This window comes from Grampus griseus, assembly GCF_964374135.1.
Source record: "Grampus griseus genome assembly, chromosome: 4".
NCBI classification, from domain to species: domain Eukaryota; kingdom Metazoa; phylum Chordata; class Mammalia; order Artiodactyla; family Delphinidae; genus Grampus; species Grampus griseus.
The window spans coordinates 113,910,147-113,934,807 of NC_138997.1; positions in this window are offsets into that span (position 1 = coordinate 113,910,147).

The following is a 24,661-nucleotide window of genomic DNA, read 5'->3' on the forward strand; positions in this document are numbered from 1 at the left end:
TGTCTGAGATTTCTTAACATTTGTTTCATTGTGCGTGTCAAAAGAAAACCAGTGTGAAAAGAAATCAAACACTTGACTACTGGGTGAAGGTAAATTGTTCAAAGTTAATAAGTCAATTTCATATTAAATAAAGCATCTTTAAACAGAAACACACATAAAACAAAGTTCTGTATTGATTGGTTGATGAGAATGTGACCAGAGGCTCACAGGAACCTGGCCGTATATTTCCCTTAGGTTCAGTATTCAGTAACTCAGAGTTTTATTGAACACAGCTACCACAAATAACAAGAATTGACTGTGTGTGTGGTGTGTGTGTATGTGTACATACAACAATAAACAATTCTTTTCCTAGGGCCAATTTTTGGCTGCCTCGATATATATATTTTGTTCCATAAGTCTTTAAAAAGAGGATAGGGTGATCCTTTCAATGGGGAGAAAAATTTCTAGATGATCTAGATAAACACAGAGAACTAATAACACAGGGGATGAAATTGCAGAAGCCAGAGGACTAGTTAGTATACTAAATTGACAACCAGAAATTCCTTGCTGAAAGTGGATTTTTTGCGCTGCTTTGGACTTCTGTCAAGTTACTCAACTAACATAAGACGCCTTGGGAAGTACCTTAACTATGCATTGACTTTATCTAGCCATGTAGTAAATAGTAGGGAAGTTCCAGAATTGACAGTGTGGATTGGAGGCAGGATGAGGGAGGTAATCTCTGGGAAAGAGAAGCAGAGCGAGACTGTGAACTCCGATTTGCTGTTATAATTACAAGTTAACTAAACTCTTAATCAGTTAGGTAGCTTGTTTCTCAAAATTAAAAAATGAATGTTGCCGCTCAGCAGCATTAAACTTTGAACCCCAGCTCCACTATTTTCTAACTTAGGAGGCCTGGGCAAGCCACTGAAACTTAGTTTCCTCATTGGTAAAAATCAGGAACTAACACCTACCTCAAAATATTGTTTATGTGTTCAAATGATGTAGCCTGTGTATAGCAATACGACACTGCTGAGCCTACAGTAAGTTCTCAGGAAGTGACAGCATTAGGTACATTCACCGGCTTTATCTTGTTCTTCAATAGAGAGAAACTCTTAGCTAACAAGTGCACCAAGATAGGACTCTTTCAGCAAATATTTTAATGCTTTGAAAAGAATATGAGGATTGGGTGAGTTTCATTTCAATTACAAGAATCATATTAATATTCAATCCCTGCACCTTTTAATGTCATAGAAATGTGGTGAGGAAAAAATAGCTTATTTTCAAAGTTTCTAAGGACAGGCATTTGGAAACCAGCTCAGAATATCTTCTAGAGAACTTTGGCTGAGGAGAGCATAATTTTGTCACTGAGGCTAAGGGTGAAATTTAGAGATTAGAAATCTAAAACAGAATGGATCGACACGTTCATGTATTCATTTGTCCATTCGGTTATCACTTACTGAGTGTTTACCATGGGGCAGACCCTATCCTAGGCACTGGGGATTTAGCTCTGAAGAACACGGACATGAGCCCTGCCCTGTGGTCTTGGGGGTAGAGAGGAAGAGAAAAGCATAAAACAGTTACACAACTGTACACAGCAAGAAATGTTGCTCACACCAGGACACGTGTGATCCAGTCTCAGCCTTGTTGCAAAGAACGTAGTCCAGGAACTAACAGGTAACTCCAGGGAAGAAATACTTATATTCAGCAACACATCCACAATTTCCCTCTCCTCGTCACTTGCCTCACTCCTTGAAACCACAAAATATCTCAGCCCCCAGCCTGAGGCCACATCAGTCCTTTATTTCTGCTTTGTTCCCCATTTCTCACCTCCCTGGTGTCTTCCCCACTTCCACTTTCCCCCCACAGTATCTCAAAATCCCCCTACAAGGTGTGAGAGTGGAACAAACAAACCAGCACACTCTTTAGCAGTTGAGAGGGAAAAGGTCAGGATCATTCTATGATAGAAAATTTTATTTCTGCACAGAAAGAAAGCTACGGTGTTTCATTGAAGTGTCCAATAGAAGCCCTAACCAGACTGGTAAACGGAGAAAGGTCCCTGGGAAAATAACACTGAAGTTGAGACTGGAAAGAGAAGGGTTTAGGTAAGAGAAGGAAGCAAATCAGAAATTGTGAGTGAGAGAGAAAGGCGTGGTGTTGGAGGGACAAAGAGAAGGTTAGGTAACAATGTGATCAGCTCAGCGCAGAGCAGAGACATTTGGAAGATGAGGCTAGATAGGCAGGGAGGGGCCTGGTCATGCAGGGTTTTTATTCCCAGAGCAACAGGAAGCCACTCATGAGTATTTATTTCATTTTTACGAATGTAAATACTCTTTATATTTTTCAGATCAAATTTTATTAGTATTTTGGTAAATACTATTCTTTTAAAGTCAAAATCTATGATCTTTTATTCTGAACCTCTCTTATTCACTGTCACAACATTCACGAAGGTTTTTATTTGGGAATGAGAGTGATCTGTATCCACTCTTTTTAGTTTAATTCACTCTTATTTAGGGGAAAATAATTATATAGGAAAAGCGAATATATCCTCCATCTATGCAGACTTATCCTAGTCTGACTTGCTATAGACTCCGTACTGAAACAAACACCTCAACTAAGTTTGTTCTAAGGAATGTAGCATAATTGTAGCTCAAAATGTAGCTCTCCTTGACTATATCGTGAAACCCAGAATGGACTTGTGACATAGGTTAGTTTTTAAATATTCAAATCCACCAATTTTTATCATCCTCTGTGCTTGTCACAAAGATTCCTTTTCTCTGTGCTCACAGTGGGTGATTGTGTTCAGCAGGAAAGAAACAAGTCTCTCATACTATTCTTTGCCTAAACACCTGGTTGTTCAGTTTTAACAAGGTGACTGGTTTCCACCATAACTCAGCTATTTTTCCACTTGGCTGGATCTCCCTGGACCTTACAGTAAAAATCTATGTAACATTAGCCTTCCTACTAACACTATGCGGGGTTTTCCACCTACATCACACCACTAATTTATAGGTGATTCTCTGAATAATGCAAATGGGGATTCCTTCCTCTGCTCTTCCTTTTAAATTTCTATTAGATATACCGAGAGGCAATGTCATTCAGATCTTTTTGGTTCCGTGTTCTGTCTCAATCTGTATTTCACTGATTTCTAAGCACCGGTAGAACTCTTGCATCTACTACTGGCTGCTTTCCTAGTTTATTGTGTATTTGAAGTAACCATAAAGTGAAAGGCTTTTCCAGGTTTCCTTATTTATAGGATTAGAATAATGGATGCCACTTACCTTTCAGACCAAAGTCCTGTCAAATATAACTAGCTATGAGGAGGACGGTCCACATTTGCTGTCACCCTTCTGAAGACTATAGAAATGCACTGGAGGAATGATCTCCATGTTGAACCACCGGGTTTCATATCTTATGTGCAGCAGTAAAGAGTCTGCCTTGTCTCTACTGAAATCGTTCCCAGTTTGAGAGCAGATGGGCCCTAAACACTAGCTAAATAATGACCGGCTTTAACCATTCTTAATTAAATGGAGAACTTAGAAGTTAGCCACAATGTCTTCCTCCCCGTCTGGACATAGAGGGAACAATATTATAGACTTTGAGGTTTCAAAGAAAAGTATTGTCCTTAGACCCAGGGAAAACGGCCCTTGTCCCGAGCTTCACGCTGATGAGGGCCCCTCTCTGGCTCTTTTCCAGACCTACCCTCCCACTACTGCAGGTGAAGGGATGTGCCCCCTCAGAGCCTAAGCTTACCCTCTGGACCACTTTCTGAATTCTAGGACCACAGAATTCCTAGCCCAAATAGTCCTCAATCTGCTTCCAGAGTTTCTAGGCCTAAGGTGACCAAGGGGCAGCTCTCGGCAAGGAGGTGTGGATGAAGCCTAGACATGTGATTTGGGGCATCCGTACCATGTGCACATGAAGCCCTCGGCTACATGGAACAGAGCCAGTGATGGGAGAAGGGGGCTGATTTCCTTTACATGTCCCTACTCTGGTAGGAAAGTCCAGGTTAGCGGAAGGAACACCTCCTGTTTAACAGTTTGTTAATTTGATTTATAACTGATGAGTATTTAGATATATGATGGGTGGGCCTTATTTATATTCTTGCCTCAAACCTCACAAATGTGACGGGTGGGTCTTTAGAAGAACATACTGCATTCAGAGAAATCATTGACTAATGATAAATGGGGAAACTTAATATTCTTTTCTAAACACAAATCACTAAGACTATAATACACAAGATGGGAGAGAGAGAAGGCAGAATAAAGCACCATTTAGATCAAACAGTAGGTTCAATCTCTTTTTAAGTTGTGCTCTTTGTTCATAAAGCATGGGGAGCCAGAGAGAACATTCTTCTCTCTGCCGCAAGAATTCCATCTGTAGAACAGAGGCTCCCAGGCTGCCAGCTGCTCTTCACTCCCCTGTTGTAAGAATGCAGCTGAGGTTGAAAACTTGTCACCAAGTTGGAGCCAATATCCACCTGTCCCTCTTGTCAGTCTCCTTCTGTAAAGTCTTCCTGGGATTTAAAAACTGGAGCCATAAAAATGGGATTTGCCTCTTTCTAGAACAGCTAAACAGCATGCACGCGTGCATCATATGTACCAGGATGACGGTGTCTCTTTAAAATTGTGATATTTAATAAAATAACAGCTGTGCTGGATGATGAATAGCCATTACACGTATTCTTTTTTTTTTTTTTTTTTTTTTTTTTTTGCGTGGTACGCGGGCCTCCCACTGCTGTGGCCTCTCCCATTGCGGAGCACAGGCTCCGGACGCGCAGGCTCAGCGGCCATGGCTCACGCGCCCAGCCGCTCCGCGGCACGTGGGATCCTCCTGGACCGGGGCACGAACCCCCGTCCCCTGCATCGGCAGGCAGACTCCCAACCACTGCTCCACCAGGGAAGCCCATTACACGTATTCTTAAGAATTGTTTTCTTATTCAAATCATTGGGTGTGGATGTTGTTTTTTTCCATTTTTAAAATTTTTCTTTATTCATTTTTTAATTTGTTTTTATTTTTTGTTGTTTTGTATTTTTGATTACTTTTGGATGTTATTTTTTAAGTAAGCCCCCCCCAAAAAAAAGAATGATAAAAGAAGAGAGATATTCACAGTTAAAATTTACATAAACATCCTTTCAGTAAATTGTCTACTACTCAAAAATAAAAAATAAGTATAACTATATATGTCATGAGTATATGCTGTTTTTCCCTATAGTAGGAAAGAAAATGCTTTTGTATAATATGCATATTAACATACTATTATTTTTTGTCCTTTTAAATTTTTTAAATTTAACATACTCTTATTTTAATACCTAATATATTTTGAAAATATATAAATCCTTAGGGGATTTGGCTTTGATGTTTAAATTATATTTTAAAACATGTTTATCTTTTCATCAGATCATTAATAGGAGGAAATGAATATGACATATGTTAAAAAAAAAACTTTAACTCTTTGGAAGAAAAGTACTATATAAAGGTATTTTACATAATCTCAAACCTTTTGTCTAAAGTCAAAGAGTGGGTTTAGCTAAACTCATGAGGCAAAATTCCTTCAGGGTCTAAAAAGTGTCATTGGTGAGTGGAGAATCACCCAGGCCCCAGCTGTGGACCCATATGCAAAGCCCCAGTGCAGCAGACGGGAACAGGGTGATCTGAGTTCCAATCAGGTCACTGTTGGGGTACAGTGAGCAAGTCATTCATACATCTTGGGATACTTTCCTTGTTCCATGATTACCCCTGTTGCAAACAAATGCTGTTGTGTGTGTGTGTGTGTGTGTGTGTGTGTGTGAGTGTTTTAAAACAGCTTTTTAAAACAGTAATCTGGGGGCTTCCCTGGTGGCGCAGTGGTTAAGAATCTGCCTGCCATTGCAGGGGACACAGGTTTGAGCCTTGGTCCAGGAAGATCCCGCATGCTGCAGAGCAACTAAGCCCATGCGCCACAACTACTAAGCCTGCGCTCTAGAGCCCACATGACACAACTACTGAAGCCCACGCACCTAGAGCCCCTGCTCCACAAAAAGAGAAGCCACTGAAATGAGAAGCCCGCGCACTGCACGAAGAGTGGCGCCCGCTCGCTGCAACTAGAGAAAGCCCGTGCGCAGCAAGGAAGACCCAATGCAGCCAAAAATAAATAAATAAAATTAATTAATTAATTAAAAATAAAACAGTAATCTGTTCAACTCTCTCGATGCAGAACTCAAGAAGAGAAGAGAAAGAAAGTTGACTTCTACACCTCTCAGCACCATGTGGTTGTTATTTAGGAACCAGAGTTAGGTCATCAAGTTAGGTATCAGGTATGCTAACTTTATTCATTTTGATCATACGTATATGGATTTCTGAAAGGACATCTTTTTCACATCTCTTAACAGTGCTGAAGCCACATATAAGAATAGTATACCACGCCATTAGAATAATTACGATACAGGAGAACAGTAAGAGCCAGCAGACAGACTAGAGCAAGAGGTATCACATCTATGAACACAGAATTAATACGGCAGAGCCGTGGAGAGCAGACACTTACAGCACACTCATCATCTCCTTTAAAGTAAAATCTTTAAAGAGGGTGTCCAGTTGAGAGGTTTTGATTGAGCTCAAGAGAATGACTGAATAATGATATTGATCCAATTCGGATATACATTGACCTTTGGAAATCTTTCCAATTCTAATTTTTAAAAAAGAAAACATATATTTCTCTATTTGAGAGGTAAAAGTGGGTATGCCAGGGGAACTCCCTGACGGCCCAGTGATTAAGACTCTGAGTGAGCTTCCAATGCCGGGAGCCTGGGTTCTATCCCTGGTCAGAGAACTAGGGTCCCGCAAGCTGTGCGGTGCGGGGAGGTGGGGTGGGGGGGAGGCGGGTATGCCTTGGAGAAAACATACTGTGGACTTACAGAACCTCTGAACGTATACCTTTTGTTCCACTGACACTGAGATCAGAAAGTAATAAAGGAAGGGGATTACATTCCCTGACTCCATTGGGCTTAGCTATTCCTGGAACAGAGCTTATCAAAATGAGAAATTGGCTGGGAAAGTCACTTTTCAATTCTCAACATTTCAATCATGGAAAGTGATGCAAACGTCACAATCACATTTTTCTAACTCCCTGATTTGTTTTTTCTCGTGCATACCACTGTTTCCTTTGGAGAGCAAGTAGCAACTGGAAGCCAGCTGCCGAGGGTTAGTCGGTTCAGTCCATTCACTTACTTCACACTCTTCACCTCTCACTTTTACCATCATCTTCACCTTTAATGCCATGAACTTCCAACATATACCAGGGAGCCAGGAAGAGCTTTGCAGTAAAGCTAAGGTTTAACAAAAGGTAAACCCATTCCATCCCTTCCTGTATCAGAACATGTAGCTCTACCTGGCAAAGAACGACATCACCTTTTAAATGATACACTGTACCACAGAGGAACCGATTTGCAGGGCAGAAATAGAGACACAGATGTAGAGAACAAACGTATGGACACCAAGGGGGGACAGTGGCGGGGTAGGGGTGGTGATGTGATGAAATGGGAGATTGGGATTGACATATATACACTAATATGTATAAAATGGATAACTAATAAGAACCTGCTGTATAAAAAAAATAAAATTCAAAAAAAGTAAAAACAAAAAAATGATACACTGTACTCAGCCTCAATGTGAGCTCTCAGTACTAAGTGTATGTGTTAAATAGTAATAACTTAAACATTTGCTCACCATAACATCTGTGTGTGTTCAAATAATACTGGCTACTAAAATTTCACCACACATGTACTCTCCTACCACCTCTCCTGCACAGAAAGCTCATTCAAATTTAAGTCTTAGCAGCACTGGAATGTGTGTATTTATAAGATTATTTTCCAGTTTCTGTGGAGAGCCAATTTACACACTTGCAATAATTTCAGTAAATAAATAGACTGTATCCCTCCTACCACAGTCTTCATTGTGAGTCTATTATATACAGCAAGACTATTTTATTGATACTGACCATGCCACATGCATGTGTATATGCGCATTGGTAGTGACACAGATGTAGATGCAGAGAGCTGCCATTCATCCCATGCTAACTATATGCCGGGCAATGTGCAAATCATTTTACTCATTCATGTAACGAGTATTTGTTGAACACTCCTGATGTGTTGGGCACTTGGGTTAGGTACGAAGTAGGTGAGAGCTAGTCCTCGTGAAGCTTATAGTCTAGTAGAGACTATAACATGTAAGAAAAACGTCAGCCAGGCATCTAAGAGAGGGTCTGCCTCCATGATAAAGTAGCCTTTCAGTTGAGACCTGAAAGAGAGTTCAATAGGTGAAAAGTGGGGACAGAATGGTGCTGTCAGAGGAAACGGTAAGTGAGAATGCAAAGTGAGCCTGAGGAATTAAAAAGAGCTCCATGGAAGAAGCAGAGTGGTTAGTGATAATGCTGGAAGAATTACAATGGCCAGGTCTGGAAGGCCTTTTTTAAGCAAATTAAGACACCTGGACTTTCCGCTGAATGCAGTGAGGAAGAGTCTAGAGGCTTTAAACAGGCTAGTGGCACAGATCTGCATTTCCCAAGAATACTCTTGCCTCAGTATGGAGCGAGGGTTAGAGACAAGGGGATCAGTTAGAAGCCATTGCAACTACCCAGGTTGGAGATATCCGTGACCTGGACTAAGGTGCAGAATTGGAGAGGAGCAAAGGGAATGCATTAAAGAAATTGATGTGTTAGTGTCATCAAGACCTGGGGACAGATTGAACTGCAGGGGTGGAGGGTAGGGGAGAGAGGTATCAAGGTCTCAGCAACGGTCTGATGGGTGCAACTGTGCTGAAGAGTCAAACCAGATCCTCCACTCAGAGCACAACCAATATGTTCTTTAATGTCATGCCTCAGTGATCGCAGTTTTCCATTTGGAAGACAGATACTCCTAGGGTCCCTACAGTGAGGAAGACTCAAAGCACTTTCAACTCAAGAGCAAGTGCTATCTTCACTTCACACATGGAAAAAAACTTATTTGATAAAAAAGGATTATTTCTACTTCTTTCCTTGGCCTCATCTGAACCTTCTGTGAAGGCATGTGAATAGAAATTAAGACACAACTTCCAAATGGGTATAGTTTTCTAACATTATCCTTCATCGTTAAAATTGTCTTGTTTTGCTTCGCAGGTACTCTGGATTCTAACATTAGTTTGAATTATTACCAGGAATCATAGAAATATGTGGTTTTGAGAGTCCAATGAGCAGACTCTTAGAAAGTATTTAGTTTCTTAGTGATCATGTTCACAGCATCATTAAAGCTAAAGTTCATGAGAAGCCAGCAGAGCCTATTTCAAAAAGCAGCAAAAATCTATTCCAATAACTTCCTGTCAGCTTCTAAAACTTGCAAATTAGCCCTATAACAACAGTAAGGGGTTGGTGTGATGGGAAAGATTGGAAGTGACCCCACAAAGCACACTTATTCGTAGGATAAAATGCCATGTCTTTGAGTGTAGGTAGAAGTTCCTACAGATCGGATGTGGGAATGAAGAAAGTAAAGCGGAAGAGTGACAGCTGGCGCACTGACAACGCCATTTTCTCTAAAAATACACACAGAGTCATTGTTAAGATGGCTTGATGGTGTCTGTTGTCAAGTCCAGTGATGTCATTATAAGAATCAACTTATTGGTGAGAACTCCCTGGAGTAGAGTTCAAATCTCTGCCCCACATGATAGGGAAAGATACAGGTGGAGGGGGGACATCTGGTGAATTCTTTTTCTTATTCTACAAATAATGTCCCCAAATAATGCAATGCTGATTCTTCAATCATTTACAGAACGAAAACAAGAAAGAATTAAAATTTAGGACAATGTCATCCAAATGGCACACATACACAGGAAAAGCAAACCAAGGCAAGTAACTGAAGTTTTGTTCCAAGATGACAATATATAAAAATAGGTTGTCTAAGAGACTGACTGAATGGCAGAGATGGGTATTATTCACAGCTGACCATGGGGAAGAATACGGAATTAGGAAGTTGAAGTATCTAGCAGAAATGTATACAGATACACAAGGCTATGCACTCTGACTGCCCTAAAACACTGCAGAATTGCTTTACTTTTTAACAAAAGTGTTTACCTCCTTGTGTGTTATTATTTTACAAATGTGAAAATGTACTTGTTATTCTTGGAACCAACTCACAAAAGACTGGCCCTGGTGGTTTTTTTTTTTTTTTTTGCGGTACACGGGCCTCTCACTGTTGTGGCCTCTCCCGTTGCGGAGCACAGGCTCCGGACACGCAGCCTCCGGACACGCAGGCTCAGCAGTCATGGCTCACGGGCCCAGCCGCTCCGTGGCATGTGGGATCCTCCCAGAGCGGGGCACGAACCCGTATTCCCTGCATCGGCAGGCGGACTCTCAACCACTGCGCCACCAGGGAAGCCCCTTGGTGGTTTTTATGTATATGGAGAAGAGCTGGTGTCAGGTGAGCAGCGTCAAAGGAACAGAGATCACCATCCTAATCAAAGGGAATGAGAGCGGTCAGTAAATCTGCTTCCCTTAGGCAAACCACAAAACCTCTTACTCTTCCCTGAAAAAAAATGATGTAGAGATCTTCTTTCCCAGGATAAGCACTTTAAGTCGCAAAACTCTACAAGCCAAGTTTCCAAAATATTATTAATATTGATGAGTGAATTCACCAAGGGCTCAATATAATTTTAGTGCTAGCAGAAAAAGTCATGATGTCATCTATTTCAACAGGAGAAAGAGAGGAGTGGGGAGGGGGAAAGAGGCAAAGGAGGAGGGGAGAAAAGAGGAGGAAGGAAGGAAGGAAGGGAGGGAGGGAGGGAGGGAGGAAAAAGAAGAATAAGGACAAAAAATAAAGATTCACAAAAGGGTACGTAATTTATAATAGAGTGAAAATAAACCGCCTTAGTTCTTATAAAACCAAAACTTACTTTTAAAGTTTCCCCAATAATAACAATAATAATAGCAAAATCTTACATATACTTTGTGCCAGTCTCTGTTCTAAAGGTTACACACAAATTAACTCAGAGGTACAATTTATATGCCCACTTGACAGATGAGGTTATTGAAGCACAAGGAGATAAGTAACTTGCCCAGAATCACTAAGCAGTGGAATCAGGATTTGAACCCAGGCGGTTATGCTTCTAGGTCCTTCTCACTATGTCCTGAATATTTATTATGTCACTGGATACAGTGCTACTGCAAGTGCTGGTCCACGGAGTATTTGTTACTGGTCCACAATGAGATGAGGCGCTTGCACAGAACGCAAGGACTAGGTAACTAAACACCGCTCAGTTCAGCTGACTTTGATTTTTTCAGTAGGTTTCCTGGAGGAAAGAAGCAGTGCACCTAACATATGGCCTAGATCAAGCTGCTGATCTCATCTCTAACCGGTAGCAAACAGTTCACGGACTAGTAACAGTCTGGGAATTACCCTTTGAGCAGCACAATTCTAGAAGATTCCCTTCCCTGGATGCAGAATTGGGAAGGGAACTAACATTTTTGAGCAATGAAACCACACTTAGCTTTGTCCCTATGCTGTTTGATCCTGAAAACAACCCTTTGAGGTGGGTGGTGATCAACAAGCTGAAACTGAGACTCGGGGGCTAATGAAATGTCTAGTCCCCAGTCGCACAACCAGTAAGGGTTAGAACCCAGATCTGGCCAGTACCCATGCCATGCTGGACTAAGGATAAGGAACAGAGGAGGTCCAGCACTCTGGAGATATGTGAAGTAGGAAAATGTGGGGTTTGGTTCTCTAAGCTTCCCATTCTTATTTCAACACCATCCTTCCAACCCTTTCCTGCGCATTCACTCTCCAGAGATGCCCTCTCTTGACACATCTAGTCAGAAGTGTCTCCCTGAGCACCTTTCAAATTAAGCTAGATGATTTGTTTAATCATGTTCCTTCCAGCCTGAGCAAAGACGAGTTTTCCTCTGAGTCCAATTAACATGTGCCCGTTTCCAAATAAGGACAATGGAATGTGAGTTTAATCCCACTGCATTCCTATTGGGAACACAATTTTACCTTTAGGAAACAACAATGCTCCCTCCCTCATCTCCAGGGTGCCTGTGGAATGGAGGCGGGTGTGAAAGGGAATTCATTGCTTCTCTTTTTCCCACACGGGTGAAGCAGTCTCACACTGTCCTTCCCTGGTACTGCCCTGGGTGTCTAAGGAAGCCACCAGGTAAAGGACAGGTGAACCACAAAATCTGCAAGTTAGAAAGACAACTTTCTACCTGAAGAACTTTACCCCCGAGAGATGGTCATCCAAGTCTGCATAAACTTTTGTGATAAGGAAGTAGTCACTTTGAATAGCAGAGCATATTCATTCAGTGCAACTCTATGGTTACAAAGTTCTTTCTTAATATTAGTCTAAAATCTGCTTCTCTGTGTTGTCTCTATGACAAGCTCTAGGTTTCCCCTTCTACAGCAATATGAAAATTTCATCCTTCCACCTCACCACTTCACACACTAGGAAAACGTCACGCCCTCATAAACGTTCTCTTATCTGAGGAAAATACCAGTTCCTTCAGCCTTCTGTCACGCGACATGGTTTCTGGAATCCAGTCACTCTGCTTTAGATACGTTCTGGCTCTCGTGAATGGTTAAAAATATGGGTTCTGGAGTCAATTGCTTGAGTTGGAACCCTAGTTCTACCAGCTCTTAGCTGTGTAAATGGGGGAAATTGGCTTAACCTTTTTTTTTTTGACCAGGGATTGAACCCGTGCCCTCTGCAATGGAAGCACGGAGTCTTAACCACTGGACCACCAGGGAAGTCCCGGCTTGGAACTTTCTATGTCCCTTTCTCTTCATTGCAAAAACAGAGACCTACTTTATAATGTTGCTGTGAATATGTGGTATAACCATGCATGTAAAGCACATAGTAAGTGCTCCAAAATTTAACTCTTATCGTTACTCCAGAGCACAGTGTGACCACACATTCCTTTGCTCGGAAATTGTGATTCTACTGAAGTAGCCAAAAACTGCATTGCTTTCTTCACAGCCATTATTGGGAGGGTTAGGAAGCGTGCTATGTTAAACAGCTTCATCAGGGCAGACGTCTCTGAGAAGGTGGTGTTTGAGCAAAGACTCAAAGTGAGGGAGTTAACTACACATAGGTATATCAGGAAAACAGTGTGCCCGTAACGCAGGGTACAGATGCACGTGGCATGTTCCCAAAACAGAATGTGGCTTGTGAGTACAGTGGCTTGGAGCCCAGGGAGTGAGGGAGAGAGCAGTTCCTGGAGGTAACCGGCAGGTCAGTTAGAGCCGGGCGCGGGGTGCGGGGGAGGGGGCTTGACTTTGAGGGAAATCTAGAGCCTCTGCAGGATTTTGAACACAATCAATCATCCGACTTATATTTTAAATAGATCATTCTGGATGCTGATTTGAGAAAAGACTACCCCCTCCTCAGGCTGAAGAGAAAGTGAGTTAGGAGGTTATTGCCAATACGGTGAGAGAAAGAGGATGGTGACTCAGACCACGTTGGCAGCAGTGAAGATGAGACGGGGTCAGAGGCTGGGTATGTTTTAGGGGTAGGGTCAAGAGGGTTTTCTGGTGGATGAGATATGAGGTGTGATAGAAGGAGAGTTAATTACTGCCAAGTTTTCAGCTGGAACAATCAAAAAGGTAGAGTTGTATCCAGGAGTTGAAGAAGCTGCTAGTGGAGAGAGCTTAGAGAGAAAAAGCAGGAGTTGGACATGGAGCGTGATGAGTTTGAGCTGTTAACTACACCTAAGGACGGAGGCGTAGAGCAGGGAGGTGAGCGTGCATGTCTCCAGGTGGGGAGAAAGCCTGGGCTGTAGACCTAAACTGGGGCACATCTCAGGGACTCGATGAGATCAGCCCGGAGTGATTGGGGAAGGAGTGAGCCCAAGGAGTAGGAGGTTGAGGGAGGAAAGTGGAAACCAGAAAAGGAGACTGAGAGGGAACAGCCAGTGCAATAGAGGAAGATAAAGAAATATGCTGTTCTGAAAGCCAAAGGGACAGAATGCATCAAGGGAAAGAGAGCAATCGAATGTAGCAAGTGCTGCTCCCAGACCAAGTACAGCAAGGACTGAGAATTGGATTTACCCACCTAGACACCAGTGCGGACACAGACAAGAGATGCTGAGGGGATGTGGTCCAGGCACAAGTCCCATTTCCTCTGCTTCCAGCCATGATATTAGAGACTGGATTTACCCTCCCTCCTTAAACACTTAAAAACCTGGACAAAATACATGAAATAACAGTTTCAGACACTGAAAAACAAGCAGCAAGGGACAGTGATCCCTGACCCAGTTTATTGCCTAAAAAAAGTTCCTGGCCATGGCATGCAGAGAGAGAACCCAGATAGACCTCAGAGGTTCTCCTGAGTTGAGAAGACGGAGGTGAGAATTCCGGGAGGCCAAGGCAGTGCAAGGCACAGAGCAGAATAGCTGAGCCGAGAAGATGCACAGAGAAAAGGCTCTTGGAGATCTGCAGGTGTTCCTTCTAGAGAGGCCTCAGCTGAGGACTGATCAGCACGTGTCTATGAAGAGGAAACTCTCCAAGGCCAGGGAAACAACCATGGAAGAGGAGGAAGGGGAACAGTTCCCAGATCACATGGGCTAGAAGCGTTCACAGAATAATAGCTCATCTCAAAGCTGATGGGAATTACCCAACAGAGAGAGAATAATTGGTGATAGAGATGAGGAAAGGAGAATTGCTTGGGTAATGTCTCTGTGGAGGCAAGCAGGGTGGGATCCAGTGCACAAATAGAGGCGTGCGCTGTAGATAATTCTGTTGCAAGAGTAGGTGGGTGGAGATGCTGGTGGGTGGGTAGACACGGTGGTGTGGGATCTGTGGAAGTTCTCTCCTTATTGCTTCAATTTTCCCATCTCAGTACAAGCCCTGAGCATCAGCTAAAAAGGAGAATAAGGGAGGAGATGCTGAGGATTTGAGGAGAGAGGAGAATGTGTGAAGTGTTCCTTCAGCAGAGCAAAACAGTAAAAAGTCCTAGTGCACCTTGAGCATTTATATAGTTCTAGGACTGGCAGCACTGAGGGCCTATTTGGCCATGAATTTGAAATGAGGACTTCCAACGTGGTTGTATAGTTTTCCAGCCACTTTCAGATGCACAAGTCCAAGTGCAGTGTAGTAAGAATTGGATTTCACCTGGGTTGTGGATATGCTAAGTGAGGTCGATAAAGGGAGAGAGGGGCAAGCAAGCTGTGTATCATCACAGTTGACTTGGATTGAATGTAGTCCTTGTAAGTGTTTTCTCCCACAAACTACTGCTATTAAGCCAGATCCCCTCTCTGCTGTATTTGTGTGACTGAGTCCTTTGAACCTAAGGCCACTCTATCCATGTATTTTTATTCCATTACCCATTGTAACAGCTCTTGTTCAACTTTGGGTCAGTGAATGTCTCTCTCTTCTTCCAGCCACCATCGGAAATACTGAACAGGACAAAGTCAAGGGCAGAGTCTATTGGTTCACCTCTAAAGACTTCTTGTTGGGTTAATATTAATCCATTCGTCAACATAATGGGTAAATATATTTAACCAGCTTTAAGTTAAGATACTCTACCACCATCAAGTTAAATGTCTCCATCATTTTGCAATGACGTCAAGTGAGTTTATTAAATGCCTTACTGAAAGCAAGATACTATATCTATAGCATTTCCCCATCTTTTCAATCTAATCCAAAAAAATTTTTTAAGTCATGAATTTAGTTTGACATAACTTGTTAACAAACCATATTGCTGTTAGCAGTTAATGTTTTGGGGTTTTCAAGATATCACTCTTCTGGACAGGTCAGCTATATTTGCTTAAAGTAGGAGACAGCAGATTTATGATGGCTGATGGCCAAAATACCTCCCCCTGGACCAACCAAGCACCTCTTACCTCCATGCTGGTTCTAATTTAGTTTAAGACCTACTCAAGTTACTCAAATGGTAGGGGTCTAGGTATAACAATACTGGGGCAGACACTGCTAGTTGCTTACCCTATTCTCCCCTTCTTCCTTGTTAACTAGACTCCCAATTTTGTCCTTGGAAGCAATGTGTTAAGCTAGAAAAAGAGAAGAATGGAAGGAAGGAAGGAAGGAAGGAAGGAAGGAAGGAAGGGAAGGAGGGAGGAAGGGAGGGGGGAAAAAGAGAGAGAGGGACGGGGAGAGAGAAAGAGAGAGAGAGAGACACTCTATTTCCTATCCTTTTTGCGGCCAGGAGTCCACGTTACTGTTCAGACCAATAAGATAAAAGCATAAGTTTTGAATTCCTGATATTTACATATGGAAAACACATTTCTCTTCATCATTTCCTTCTGCAGGCATGGAAATGGATGTGATGCCAGAGGCCATGAGATGGTAGATATCAGGATGAAAGCTGCATGTCAAGAATGGTGAAAAGGGGCTTCCCTGGTGGCTCAGTGGTTAAGAATCCGCCTGCCAATGCAGGGGACACAGGTTTGATCGCTCGTCGGGGAAGATCCCAGATGCCACAGAGCAACTAAGCTCGTGCACCACAACTACTGAGTCTGTGCTCTAGAGCCCGTGAGCCACAACCACTGAGCCTGTGTGCCACAACTACTGAAGCCCGCATGCCCTGGAGCCCATGCTCCTCAACGAGAGAGGCCACCACAATGAGAAGCCCATGCACTGCAACAAAGAGTAGCCCCCACTCACCGCAACTAGAGAAAGCCCGCGCGCAGCAATGAAGACCCAACGACGAAGACCCAATGCAGCCAAAAATAAATAAATAAATTTATTTTTTTAAAAAAAAAGAATGGTGAAGAGGAAACGTGGAGGAGCCCAGCATGTCATAATGTGGAGCCGCCGCTCCAGCCCTGAGCACCTGCCTCCAGACTTCTTGTTACCTGAAGACTGCAAACCCCCTCTGGGCTAAGTCACTAATGCAGAGCTCCAGTTCCGTGCAACAGAACTTATACATATGTATGTGGATAGAACCTGGAAAGCTGTCAGGCACTGCAGCAGCCCTACGAATGGACTACTGTCTCCATCTCACCCCCTCTCCAGTTGTTACATGGTCTGTTTCTTATGTATTTTTTTTCCTCAACATTTATTTATTCTCTTTTCTCTAACTACTTGCTTCCTAATCTGATCACTATATCTGTTCTCTAAGCAAAACGTTCTACTCTTTTTGCTATCTCATAACTTCAGTTTACCCACGATCCACCATGGCCTTTCCAGCATACCTTTACCTTACATTGTAAGTTTTAACTTTCAGTTCCCATGCTAATTTTCTCATCCTTCGTTATTGGAGCAAAGGAGTATGATTGTCTTATTTTGTTTAGGTCACAGGCCAACCCACTGATTGGCCACCTGTGGATCTGGTGTCCAGCTCTAATCCAGCCAGCTATAGTTTGGAGGATGGATGGGTTTAGGAATATTGCAGGAAACTGGTCCTCCAAGGTGCTTCTCAGCAGGGACTATGGGAATTCAGGGCTGGCAAGAAGGGGGTGGCAGGGGACTTCTCTGGTGGTCCAGTAGCTAAGACTCCAAGCTCCCAATGCAGGGGGCCCAGGTTTGATCCTTGGTCGGGGAACTAGATCCCACACGAGGCAACTAAAGATCCCACATGCTACAACTAAGACCCAATGCAGCCAAATAAATAAAGTATTTTTTTAAAGAGTGGGGGGGATGGCAAGCATCAGAGTGAACCTTAGTCTGGTACAGAAATCTTAGCCACTCCTGTAGACCAAATACAACTAAAGTCTCATTTTTAATTATTCACATTTCAGAAAATATAACCTAAAAAACTGTGGCTGGGAAATTCCAGGCCTCAACTCCTAATCCCAGTTTTTCTATGAACACACTATGTGAAAGTTTGAAGATCTATTCGTGCCTTACTTTCTTCATCTGTAAAAATAGGGAGCGCATAGCTATTACCTCTTGAGGTTGCAGAGATGAACCATCAAACTGATTTGCAAAGTGTTTTATTGCCATAAAGTGCTATGTTGAAAATTCCCTGTATTTAAATTGCCTGATTTGTTGCAGTGGATAATAAAGAGAGCTATTTAAAGAATATATTTTAAATAAATACATGTTTAATTTCAGTTTTCTTTCTGTTATTACTTTTGTGAAAGTCATTAAAATCAAGGAAGAATTGTTTGAGATGCTAATTAAAGGCTTCAATCACACTAAATTTTTCCCTACCTAAAAGATAAAATTCCAGCTCTATGTCTTTAGTTTCCTCTCAGAATTCATTCACCAGACATGTAAGTACGGCTATGTCCTGGGTTTTATGCTTAAATGTGTAGAAGCAAAATGTCTGTAGACAGACATAGACAACAAACTTACGGGGAACAAAGGGGAAAGGCAGGGAGGGATGAATTAGGATTTGGGGATTAACATGTACACACTACTATATATAAAACAGATAACCAATAAGGACCTACTGTATAGCACAGGGAGCTATACTCAATATTCTGAAATAATCTGTAAGGGAAAAAAATCTGAAAAAGAATAGATAGATAGATAGATAACTGAATCACTTTGCTGTATACCTGAAACAAACACAGCATTGTAAATCAACCATACTTCAATTTAAAAAAAAATCGAGGGCTTCCCTGGTGGCGCAGTGGTTGAGAGTCCGCCTGCCGGTGCAGGGGACACAGGTTCGTGCCCCGGTCCGGGAAGATCCCACATGCCGCGGAGCGGCTGGGCCAGTCAGCCATGGCCGCTGAGCCTACGCGTCCGGAGCCTGTGCTCCGCAACGGGAGAGGCCACGACAGTGAGAGGCCAGCGTACCGCAGGAAAAAAAAAAAAAATTTGATGGGTAGAGCCAGTACTTTTGAGAGTTGACTATGATCATCTCCTCCTGACTCCAGATCTCTCCCCAGCTCCATTTTCAGTGATGTCATGGTGGTACCTTGAAACTGGCCATGGTGGGAGTGTTTACATGACAGAAATAAGCAAGTCCTATAAATGAGGTCTTTCCTTTTCTTTTTCCAGAGAGCCAGTTGTTAAACATTTCCTAGCACACCACTGGAATTGATGTACTCAGAACTGAAACACACCCACAGGTACAAACGCACATCATTGTTATCAACAACAACAGCAAAATAGGCCTAGTAAGCATCAAACAGAGAGATTACTTTTTCAAAGGTCATAGCGTTTCTTCTTTTAAAAACTTTTCCATGGGAGTCTGTAGGCACACTCTGAACATTTGCTGCAAGTGAATCCTGACATTTTCTTAGCCTACAGCAGTAATTTCCAAACACTAAAATGCCATCAGAAACAACCAGAGGGCTTATCGAAACAAACTGCTGAGCGCCAACCCCTGAGCTTCTGATTCGGTAGCTTTGGGATGGGTCCTATAATTTACATTTTTAACAAGTTCCCAGGTGATGTTGATGCTATTGGCTTAAAAAAATATGGAGTGGTACAAAACAAAACGAAAGAATAAATACGAAGATTAGAATGGCACTGATAAATGTGGGTTAGACCAGTGCAAATTTAGTAAAACGCACATAATGAGACTAATATGCTTGGAAACTATATAGAAGGCCAGTTTAGGATGCTGGCTACCCAAGAAATACCCTTGTTCCGTGTTTCTAGGCCTCCTCACAGTAATTAAGGTTGTTAGCGTTTGCTCTTGATAGATCTAAAGTGTTGTGAATTTGGCGTCAGGGTTTTCTCTTCACCAGAAAATCATTTTGCTTCATTGGGCCTCAGTTTCCTTACCAGTTAAAAGTGAGAATTTAATTCCATGTTCAAATCTCTGTATTAATCAACTTTAAAATGAAAAAGAATTCATCACAAGTTTCCTTACTTAATGAAGGATTGTTGTAAAATCATAATAATACACCAGGAAATAAGAAACCAGGATCTTAGACCCCAAAGACACAGACAGAGAGGGCCTACAGCAGAGCCAGCTTTCAGAAACAGTGGAGTTTGGGAACTGGGTGGTCCTTCAGAAACCAATGAAGTTTTTCCAACCCAGTTACCTTGCCACCATCTCATCAGTATGCTTGTGGGGTGCCCATTCTAGAGTCCCAATGTTACCATGTCTTTGCCACTCTCTGTCTCTGCTTCTGTGTCTCTTACTTTCCCCTCCCATGGCTACATGGGCATAACTCTCTCCCTTCTGTGGCTTCTGCATTTCTATGTACCATACTCATTGTGTACCTCCTAGCTTTGGCCACCCTTTCCTACTTGCCATCTCTATAAGCATTGCATTCAAAGCTTAATAAAGGATGAATCTAGACCTATTTTGTTCATAGCTTTACACAATGCCTAGCATAGTAGTTGGCATATTGTAGATTCTCAATAAATATTTTTTGAATGAATGAGTGCCTCATTTAGGTTAACTCATAGACCGGCCCACTGCCTATCTATCTGTATTTGTAGCCAAGAAGGTTTCATGGTATAAACCTTGACCAGTTAACGTGTAAAAAATTTGACAATCTGCTTTGCTCATCAGGAGTCTGTGGACTAGCCCTCAAAACATGAATATTCATCTATGGACGTTCACCTGTGGAAGTTCCTTACCCAGTTTGGATCCAGCAAAGGAAAGAAAAATTGGATTGGTTAAGGAGGGTTGGGGGATGGCCAGGGGTTAATATAATTACTCTTACCAACTGTCTAGGCTCACCTAAATGCTTCCGCCAATTAATCACTCCGTAGAACTCTGTGGGTCAAGTCTCAGAATTATCCCACTGGGGGAGCAAAGGAACTGGTGTATTTATGCACTTACTCCCATCAGTTATTGGTGGGACTGGGGGCTGGGAAAGGGGCCATTAATTCTCTGGAATATCCAGCCTGCCCACACTGCCACAGAAAACATTCAGGCCGTCAGAGTTTAGCCACAGTAGTTACTGTAATAGTAAGGCGGAGGTGAAATTGGCTAGCCACTGACAGTGGTCGTTACAGACTCTCTTCCACCTTACGGTCATGACTGAGAATTTCACTGCCCTCAGAATACTAGAATTCCATCAGTAAGCATAACTCTTTTTTGTTCCTTAATCCTCTGACCCTCAACACTTATATCCAGCAACAGTTCCATAATTCACAATGCACTTCCTCCAGAAATTGTAGTAGAAGTACAGCTACCAACCATCCATACCCCACTACTAAATCCAATAACAGGAAATAAAAGTCATTATAGCAATTGCCATTTGCTAATGCAATTTTCTGCTGACTTGCTCTCCACCCAGACTCGCTCCCAGCCCCCGACCCCGCCATCCACATACACCTACACTATGAGCTCATTGAGAAAAAGGCCTCTTTGTTACTCATTCTTAAATCCCCTAAAAGCGTACCGGGCAGGTAGTTGGCACTCAAATGTTTCTTCAGTGAACTAACTAAACTGACGGTCTTCGTTTAGATCCATGGAATCACAAAGTCTAGCCTCAGAATCCTATGCATAGGATTCCGGCCATTTAGTTCCAGATCAGCATGTTCACTACGTGATGGGAACTGACTTCTTTGCCAGATTCAGGCATCATTTCTGATACTTGGGAACATCGCTACTCCTCCATCAAAGCTCTGTTGTATACTTTATGAATTAGGAACTTTGAAACTATAGGACTACCTTTACCACTTTTAGAGGAGAGGAAAAATACTAAAAAGACTTTTATTTCCTGAACACCCACTAGTAACACTACTAGTGCCCTTGGTAGAAGAGTAACACCTCTGTTACTAAAGGCACCAAGTACACTGTAGGGAAGAGAGATGGTTTTTGTTTTGTCTGTTATGTTTACAGGTCTGTATTTGTGTTTCCTCCGGTTCTCTCATTAAATCTTAAAGTCCCCAAGAGTTTATGACTTAATGTGTGTCTTCTGCTTCTTTTGTAATTCTTCACAGTAGCTGGCAGAGTGCTTGGCACATAAAGAATCGTCAACAAACCGTGGCTGATGGATAGAATCGCCCTGTACGTAGGTGGAACAGCCCTAAGCAAGCATTAATAGCTAGAATTTCTGGGGTCCTGACAGTAGTCAGCGTCTAACACCTAGAAAATAGGCTGCTCTGGCCACTTCGGTGCTCAGGAATGACTAAACATTTCATTTCTGCAGCCACTGAGTTTGGTTTTTTCTAGTCATCTGTGAAAGCAAGTGCTAAACATGTAATGACCTTAATCTTTCATTTTTATGACCCACTGGTATATAATCAACAGTAACTATAAGGTAGACCCAATGCTTAGTAATAGGTGACATAAGAGCCTTCATTCTGAAGGTAGCCACTAAGCTGTGGAAAATATAATTAAATTCTGTCCGCATAAGGGAAGTTTCAGTAGAGACTTTTGCACTCAAACTCCTGAAATACCAATCCCTTTGCTTTTCAGGCCTTCTTTTGGTGCCTCTGAGTAAAATCAAAAGCAAATGTGTGGAGTAAAATAAAAATTAGGAACTCTAATCCCGTAAGAAAACTCCTGCTCTGCGATTTGATAGGGTCAGGAGCTGGGAGGAAGGATTCAATTTTCAGCGGCTCTGTTCTGTCCCTGCAGCCTGCCATGTGTTCCAGCCCAGCCTTGATCGGCAGCCGTCGCTGTTTACTATGTGACAGACAGCTGTGCCCTACCGGCTCTAGGCCATCGTTGTCATTCCTCCACCTCGAGCACCAGCCGCTCATGTGTGACATGAGGCACTTCCGGAAACTGCCGCCCATCCTGAGCAGTGGTCTTTGGCAGGAAAGCGCAATGTCGGACCAGGGCTGATCATCAAAGGGTCTCCCAAGACACAGATAAAAAAGCAGACAGAAAAGGAAATTCCCTACTATATAAGACTACCAAGAAATAAAGCTTACAATATGCCCTCAAAAATCTACTACTAGTACTTTTTATCATATTTGGTTCTGTTTTCAGCTGTTACAGCTTTCCCTTCACCTGCTGGGCTCTTTTTGAAATAGAGATGCCAGGAAAGGGAAGCTCAGTGCAGCTCATGATTGAGAGTTGCCTGCACAAGCACGCGAATCACACCTGGGACTGAGGCTCTGCTGTGTCTAGCACGTGCCTGCCATCTGTAAAATGTTCAGCTCGGCCTTCTCACCACCACATTTTTATATATGTAATATTTTAAATGTTGTTTACAAAAATAATTTGAGGTGGTCTGAAATAAAGTATATGAATATGCGTGTGTTCGTGTATTATACATTCTTTATTGGCGTGAGTTATGTATGTTTATGCACCAACAGAATAAAGAATAAAAATTAATGCAATAAAAAAGAATGTCTTCTATCTATTGTATAGATACAGATTTTTTAAACACGGTATGCTAGTTTGCTTTCATTTTGTATTTTCTGTGTCTGGGAGACAATGATAAAAAATGAGGTGGAAAGGACTGTGGAACCCAATATAAAAAAATTCACCGTTTTCCTTAAAATGATTTATTTTATCATTTTGAATGATAAAGAGCCTGGCTGGCCATCTGTTAGACTGTAGAGGGAATGCCTGCTACAGGTGGGAACTGGACCTGTGACCTCCCCTGTTCCTCCCAAATTAGCCATTTTATCATCTTCATGTGCTAGGCAAATTCTTTTAAAATGTTTTTCCAAGAAAATTGTCAAGCTCGAAAGCACTGATTCATACAGATAATTGGTAATACTCTTGGTATCTTTTCTGTTCAAACAGGAAGAGAAGAGCAGGGAGGAACAATTCCATGGGACTTGAAAGGAGAGAAATCCATTCAAGAGGTGACTGAATCTGTTTCAGCCTCATATTTGCAATACCATCATTATATGGTTGAGTTGCAGTTTCCATTATAGGTCCCTTTTTCAGACCTTTGTAATTCATGCCTAGTCTGGCATGACTGACTTTAAACAATATTTTAAAATATTCCTATGAAAGACAATGAAATTTATTTTACCAATTTGCTTTAGAGATGAGAAAACTAATAGAAAAACAAAAAACACAGTTTCTTTAAAATTTCAAGCAACTCTATGCTTGAAATTTATATACATATATATATTAAAATGTATACATACTTTTTTTTTTTTTTTTTGGCTGCCCCGCAGGATCTTAGCTCCCCAACCAGGGATTGAGCCCTGGCCACGGCAGTGAAAGCACCGAGTCCAGACCACTGGACCACCAGGGACTTGCTGGGTCATATTTTCAACTGAGAAAGGAATACATAAATACAGCAATGGCCACTCAAAGAGAATGCAGAACATGCCCTACCATAAGGACCCCCAAAACATTTCTATGCTGGTAAAACCTGGTGAAAATAAAAATCTGGAGTAGCTTTAAAGAATGAAAGAAGTTTTGTTTTGTTTTTTAATGCAACTAACCCGCCAGAAAAGTGGGACAGAGGAGGATAATACTGTGCTGTTAACCCCAAACCTGGGGCAAAGCAAGTTCAGGGGAGAACTGTATGGACTGTTTATGACAGTCTTGAATTATTTTTAGCACCAGCTGGTAGGATCAGCTTCCTCACCCTATAAGGACGCTCCTTAGTACCTACTCATAGCACAGCACTTGGCCAATTACCCAGTTGAAACTAATCACAGTTGAGCACTGCCGCCATGTCAAACACTTTAAGATACATTTGTGTCATCCTGGAGAGTATGTACTTCCAGTACCAGAGAGTCAAATAATTGATATTATTTTTCCCATTACACAGATGAGGAATCTGAAGCTCAGAAAAATTACTGAATTTTCCCAAGCCATGCTGCTAGTATTGACTGCTCAGACTTATTTTTTTTTTATTTTTATTTTTTGCGGTACCCGGGCCTCTGTGTCGTGGTCTCTCCCGTTGCGGAGCACAGGCTCCGGACGCGCAGGCTCAGCGGCCATGGCTGAC